The sequence below is a fragment of the Callorhinus ursinus genome, unplaced genomic scaffold (assembly GCF_003265705.2).
Source record: "Callorhinus ursinus isolate GAN/ISIS: 27379988/994484 unplaced genomic scaffold, GSC_fseal_2.0 scaffold5, whole genome shotgun sequence".
In the NCBI taxonomy this organism is placed as follows: Eukaryota; Metazoa; Chordata; class Mammalia; order Carnivora; family Otariidae; genus Callorhinus; species Callorhinus ursinus.
This window is the reverse complement of record NW_027397067.1, coordinates 41857781-41865491: the sequence shown is the minus strand read 5'-3', so window position 1 is coordinate 41865491 and position 7711 is coordinate 41857781.

Below are 7711 nucleotides of genomic sequence, written 5' to 3'. Positions count from 1 at the left end.
CCACTCCCATCACAGGATTCTCTTGCAAACGGTTGGTTTTGAAAAATCCAAATCATGCAAAAATAAATGATAAAAAGCTGTGACTCAACATCCAGTCAGACGCACCGTAAGAAAAACACCCGTACAAAGGCACTGCCGGAAAAAAAATCTGAAAAGGAGCAGCAGAACTTCCCTGCAGACTAGGAAAACTCATCAGAAAACTGTTGCCACGGGGCAGAAGAAAAAATTTAATCAACATCCTATTATAACATTTAAAACATGTCACCAGGCGATGGCAACTGCGCAAGAGGCTGACGGGGCAGAAATCGCTCAAGAAAGGGACGGCCACGTGGCAGAAGGTCACAGACAACGGGAACTCGGAGTTAGAAAAGAAGGGTCACGAAAAACAAGCGTGTTTCAGAAACCAAATTACAGGAAACACAAGCGAGAAGAGGCACCACTCTGGAGGACGCTGTGGAAAAAAGAGAAGGAACGTGAAGAAGATAAAGTAGAAATAAATAAAAATCATTAGAGAAGCCATGATAGGGAAGACAGGCAGGCAAAGGGCATTGCACGGATGTAAAGTTAAGAGTCCCTGAAGAAAAAACCCTGAACAATGGAACAAAACAAATATTTTAATATATTGCTCAATTTTAGGTAGGATTTGGACCTGGGATTGGATGGAGAGCTTGGCCCAGATCACAGACCTAAATTTAGGAAGCAGGTGGGAAGGAAGGGCTGGAAGACATCTGCAGGTGGTAGTGGCCTCTACCGGCCAGGACACCCCCTGCACCCCCCCAGGGGCCTCCCGGGGAGCTTCTACCGAACTTGTGCCCTCCCCCCTGCCCTCGCCGAGGGAGCTCAGGAGGGGGGTGAGCAGCTCTGTCCCCTGAACTCTTGCTCTGCCCAGTCTCAACTACCTACAGAAGTAGAAGCCAGGGGCGAAGGAGTAAATGAGGTAAGTACTTCAGGAGAAGCTCCTGAGACACAAGTCAGAAATCAGAGAACCAGAAAGTATAAAGATGAGTAAAATGAACGTGTATACATCACTCAGCTTTATAAAATCTTAACATTTTTACCGTGTTTGCTTCAGAAGATTTTAAGGAAATACAACTTTAACGATACAGGTGAAACCTATTACAAACCCCTCTGATCCCATTCGTCTTCCTGCCCCCATCCCGAGATACTACTACCCTGAAATCATGATTATTTTTGCAAAACATGCCTTTATGCTATTACTGTTTGTATCAATAGCTATATGTAATATTTGTTTCACATGCTTTCCAACTTTATATAAATGGTATCATACTGAATGTTTCCATCTAAAATTTGCTTTTTCCCAAACATTATATTTTTGAAAAGCATCCATGTTGATACTCGTGGCTCTACTTCATTTTAACTAGAGCACAGCATTCCACAATGTGACTAGAACCACAATGTGTTTACCCATTCTTTTGTTGATGGACATTTGAGAAAAGGTCTGACAGGTTTTTTTTTTCCCAGGTTTTTTTTCAAGTTTTTATTCAAATTCCTTAGTTAACATACAGTGTAATATTGGTTTCAGGTGTAGAATCTAGTGATTCAACACTTACACACAACACCTGGTGCTCATCACAACAAATTGGTGGTGGTGGTTTTTTTGTTTTTGTTTTTGTTTTTTCAATAAAACTGAAACACATATCTACTCTATGATTCAGAAATTCTACTCTTAGGTAAATACCTAAAAGGAATGAACATGTTTGTCCACAAGTGTTCACAGCAGGAATGTTCAAATACAAGAATGTGCACAGCACCTCTACTTAGAATAGCCAAATACGAAAAAATACACTGGTGTATGGACCCGATGGAATACTAAGCAAGGAACAGAGTACAGTATATGCAGCAGCATGGGTGAGAGTCAAAAACGCGCTGAGAGAGGCCAGTGTGATGCCGTATGCGTGTGTATGCACACACAATGCAGTTTATATATAATATGAAGTTCTAGCATCGAACTAGTAAAACCAGTCTATGGTGGAAAAAACTTGGAACAATGGCTCCCTGGTGGTGGAAGGTGGAAGGGGGGATTGCCAGGGAAAAGGAACTTTCTGGGGGTGATGGTAATGTTTTATAACCTGACAGGAGTTTGGGTTACAAAAGTGTGTCCATTAAGAATGTATATGTAGCATTTGTACTTTTCATTTTAAGTAAGTTTTACCTCAAAAAAAAAAAAACACACCACATATAAATTGAACTCTGTTAATGCTAGGAATGGTAAAGTATTCAGGGAGAAATATACTGGTATCTTCAGTTTTGTTGGAAATGTACCCAAAAATAAGATGAAATAGTGGATAGATAGAGGGATGGATAGATGGAGTGAACTATGATAAAGTAGGAATGGCAAAATGTTGGTGGAATCTAGGTGCTGGATATATGGGTATTCATTATAAATTCTTTCAACTTTAATAGGCAGTTAAAATTTTCCTAATAGGGGTGCCTGGGTGGTACAGTCAGTTGAGCATCTGACTCTTGGTTTTGGCTTAGGTCATGACCTCAGGGTCATGAGATGGAGCCCTGTGTCATGTCAGTGCAGAATCTGCTTAAGATTCTCTCTTCCTCTCCCTTTCCCCACCCCATGCTCTCTCTCTAAAATAAATAAATCTTTAAAATTTTTGTAATAAAATGTAAGGAAAGATTTTAACATTTAATCTGTCCAAAACCCACTCTTGATTTCATTCTGCCCTAAAGCCACTCCTCCCTTCATCTTCCCAATTCCAATAAATGACAGCCATTCAGCTAGTTGTTCACCTTTGAGTTGGCCCTGTCCCATACATCGAATCCATCAGCACATCCTTTCAGCTCTACCTTCAACATCCATTCTGGATGCAACCAGCTTTCATCAACCCTGCCACCCCAAGCCTGTTCCGAGTCGCCATCATCTCTCACCCGGATCACTCTAGTCTACTGACTGATCTCCCCTCGGAGTCTATTTTCCACCCAGCAGTCCCACGGGGCTTTTTTGAACACTCCTTCCTGCTGCCTCTTCTCCTTCCCTCCCTCACTACATTCCAGCCATACTGACCTCCTTGTTGTCCATTAAATAAGCCAAGCTCCTCTGGACTCCCTGTTCCCTTGCCTGGAGTGTTCTTCCTCCTTATCTACATGACTTGTTCTCTCACCTCACAGTTCTCGGATCAAATGTCACACCAATTAGTATTCCCTGATCATCTGTCTAACACAGCACCTCACAGCACATTATGCTGCTTTTATTTCTCTTCTTATTACAACCTGACATATGTTTGCTTGTTTTCTATACCCCTTAACTAGAATTAAGCTCCAAGGCGGCAGGAATTTTCATTTGCTTCACTACTGTGTCCTGGCGTTTGTTGAATTAACGAATGAAATAGACAAAATGTCACCACCTCTGTGAGTCCTTCCCAATTCACTCCCCACCCCTTACAGCTTAATGGTCCCCTCTATCATATTACATTTTTCTTTTCTCTATTGCTTCATGATAGTTATTTGTTACACGTTTGTCCTGCCCCCCACCCCAACATACAGTAAGCTCTTGCAGACAGGGGCCCTTTCTTGTTAACTGTCATATCCCTTGCAGTTAACAAGAACAGTGCTTAGCCCAGAGCAGGCTGGTCCACCCTGCATCTACCTGCCAACTTCAGCCTCTACCTGGAGCTCCCTGTTCTTTCTCGGCACTGTGGAGTTACCACAGATTCTTTAGGAGCTGGACCAGCCATTTCTAAGGGGTTCTAGCTCCCACACGTTAAGATGCCTTTCCTCTCAAGTGCACCCCCCAGCCCCCCAGGGTGGCTGAAGGCAGCTCCCACAGAGCCAGGCTCTCTCAGCCTAGACTCCTAGGTGCTTCTGGAATCCCAGATGCCAGAAACAGCTCTGCCTCTAGAGGGCAGTACTCAGCCATGACCCTGCTGAGTCCTCCAACACGCCCCCTACGAAAGGAGTGGTCCCTGGAGTCTGGTTTAGGAGGGCTGGCCGATGCGCACACTCCGGCTGCCCCCTCCATTCATTCCACAAAGGGGACTGTGGTTGGCCAGGCACGTGGGTGTCAGTTCCTGCCCCCAAGGAGCTCCTGCATGGGGGAAAGGAGGAAGTGGGAAGAAAGGAGTGTGAAGAGCCCGACCTCAGAGCAGGACAGCTTTCTGGAGGAGGTGGTGTTTTGAGTATTAATGGAGCTGTGGGAATTAGCTGAGGGAAGGCAGTGGAGCGGGGAATGAGAGGTGTAAGTACAAAGGTCCAGTTAAGAAGGGCAACGGGTGTGTAGAACAGCCCTGCAGTTGGATTTCCCAGGTGCAAGAGGCTTTGTGTGTTACAGGATCTGGCCTTTACCCCAAGGCAATCAATAGCAGGGCGGCGGTGGTGGTGTGGGCAATTCTGTGCTTGAGAAAGAGCTTTGGGGGCGCCTGGGTGGCTCAGTGGGTTAAGCGTCTGCCTTCGGCGCAGATCATGATCCCGGGGTCCTGGGATCGAGCCCCACATTGGGCTCCCCGCTCAGCGGGGAGTCTGCTTCTCCCTCTCCTTCTGCCTCTCCCCCAGCTGATGCTCTCTCTAGCTCTCTCTCGCTCTCTCTCAAATAAATAAAACCTTAAAAAAGCAAAAGAAAGAAAGAGAGCTTTGGCAATACATTGAAAAGCAGATCCGAAGGGGCAACGCATGTCAAGAGAACCACTTGGGAGCTCACTGCACTGAGGAGAGATTTGGAGTCCTACTGAACTAAGGCGGAGGAAAAAAGAGGATTAATTTGGAAATGACCCGGTGGTAACTGGAAGCAGCACAGCACGGGGGTGCTGGAGTCGGACGCCCCCGTGCGTCCTGGGCAAACTACATTTGTGTCTCATCTGTGAAGCGGGGATGACAATAATAGCACTTGCCTCAGAGTGTCCGGGGAGGACGGCAAGGAGTTAATACAATGGAAAAGCTTAGCGTAGAGCTTAGCTCCTCACCCTGCTCGGGAAGTACTAGTTATAATTACGAGGCTCAGAAAAAAGAAGAAAGGAATAACTAAGACGACTCCTAGCATTCTGGTTTGGAAACTAGATCTGCAGTTAGTGTGTGGTCTGGGAATCTCTGGGGTCTCAAAGGCCCTTTCAGGGAGACCACAAGGTCAAAACTGTTTTCACGGCGTTAACATCTGCCATGCTGATGCAGACGGCAGCGGCAGTGAAACTGCTGGCTTAAATCAAGACAGTGGTGCCCAACCACACTAGCAGTCATCCTACCAGCACTCGCCGTTACAAAAAAAGGAAAAAAACAGGTTTACTGAAAAATGTCCTTGATGAGGCAATAAAAGGAATAGTCTAATGGGCAGTTCAGTATTAAAATGTGAAAGGATTTTTTTTTCTGTTGATGCCTTTTGGCTAGATGGATAATAAATAAGTTTAATGGTAAATGGTAAAAAATGTTTTATTCCTCTCTTCATATGAGATATACTGGTCATGATTTAGCCATATTCATTTTTGCTTAACTTCAAATCAGTTCTAGGACAAAAAAAAAAAAAAAAGTATTAAAAATACCCTGGCCGGGTGCCTGGGTGGCTCAGTCATTGAGCGTCTGCCTTCAGCTCAGGTCATGATCCCAGGGGCCTGGGATCGAGTCCCGCATCGGGCTACCTGCTCAGCGGGGAGCCCGCTTCTCCCTCTGCCTGTCTCTCTCTGTCTCTTCTGAATAAATAAATAAAATCTTAAAAAAAAAAAAGTACCCCGGCCAAGGCTAGAACAATTTGAGCAACAAGATAAAGTACTATTGAATTATACTTCAAAATACACAACCAAAACAAAAAAGTATAAATATCCATGAGTGCATACTGATATAAATAAATCATTGAATGAGTTAATAAATGGGAGAGAGACAAATCTAGCAGAATTCCAAATAAATGACGTAGATATTTTATCTTAAAGGCAGGGGCATAACTTCCCCACTCCTTCCCTGTGGGCTGCATAGTGACTTCTTTCCAAGCAGTAGAGTATTTGAGGGTGGGGATGGGGGAAGTAACTCTTACAATGTCAAAGCCCAACAAACACTACTATGTGATCAAGGTCAACATCAATAGTCATAAACCATGATGACAGCATGTACTCTTGATATGATAAAAATGGCACTTTGCCTCTGCGATATTCTTCCTCCAAATCTATAACCTCAGTTTAACCATTAGAAAAACATAAGACAAATTCCACTAGAAAGGCATACTACAGGGGCACCTGGGTGGCTCGGTGATCTCAGTGGCTGCCTTCGGCTCGAGTCATAGTCCTGGGTTCCAGCCCCACATCGGGCTCCCTCTGCCCTCCCCCCAACTCCTGCTCTCTCTCTCTCAAATAAATAAACAAAATTAAAAAAGAAAGAAAGGCATCCTACAAAATACTTGGCCAGCACTCCTCAAAACTGTCAAGGACATAAAAAAATAAGGAAAATCTCAGAAACTGTCACAGCCCAGAGGAACCTCAAGGAGACATGAGTTCTAAATGCAATGGGTTTGGATCCAGCAGCAATAAGAAGACATTAGGGTAAATCTGAATAAAGCATGGGCTTTAGTTAATAATGCATTGACATTGATTCATATGGTAATAAATGTGACAGACTAATGTGTCAATAATAGGAAAAACTGTGTGAGGTGGTCAGGGAGGGTGAAGGAATATATAGAGCTTTGTTCTACCCTCTCAATTTTTCTCTAAATCTAAAAACTTCTAAAAAATAGAATTAATTTGCGGCGCCTGGTGGCTCAGTCGTTAAGCGTCTGCCTTCAGCTCAGGTCATGATTCCAGGACCCTGGGATCGAGCCCCGCATTGGGCTCCCTGCTCAGCGGGAAGCCTGCTTCTCCCTCTCTTGCTCCCCCTGCTTGTGTTCCCTCTCTCACTGTTTCTCTCTATCAAATAAATAAAATCTTAAAAAATAGAATTAATTAAAAAAACTTATTAATTGGTGAATAATTCTACCATCCATCACTCTAGCCGTAGAGAATTAAAGTTCTATAATGGGATATCCTATGCATAATTCAATTCAGTATTTACCAAGGTCCTACTTTGTAGGCCTCTGAACTGCTGGATACCTATTATAAAAAGATGAACAAAACAAGATCCAAGGCCTAGTTGGAGATAAAAGACATTTTAACAGGTAATTATTGTACTGTGAGGTGAGCAGAACTGAAGAGCACAGAGAAAGGGGTTTAGGAAGGTTTCACAGAGGAGGCATATGGAGGAAAAGGTACAGAAGCAAGAAATAAGTGGGCTGGGCCTGATTTTTTTTAAACCTGTTCCTCTAAAAATCTTTTCTCCCTGCCTTTTTTTCCCCTGAAAATAAAAGCACTGTAGAGGCCAATACTTTAACATGGTGTTTTAACTTTGCATGAACACTGGGGAAAATATACTTTAGAAAATGCCAACATCTCTAAAATTACTACAAGCATGAAAAAATATACATTTCAAAGTAAGTGAATTTTTCAAAGGTTTATTTGAGAGAGAGAGAGAGCACGAGCGGGAGGGGGAGAGAGAGAGAGAATCTCAAGCCGACTCCGTGCTGAGCACAGAGCACAACTCGGGGCTGGATCTCACAACCCTGAGATCACACAAAATAAGTGAATTTTAAAACTGGGATCAGTGGGAAATGGGGCTAAAATATGAAACAAAGATAACATATTGAAAGATGATGTCTAGGGGCACCTGGCTGGCTCAGTGGGAAGAGCCTGTGACTCTTGATCTTGGAGGAGGGGGGGGTCATGAGTTCAAGCCCCAT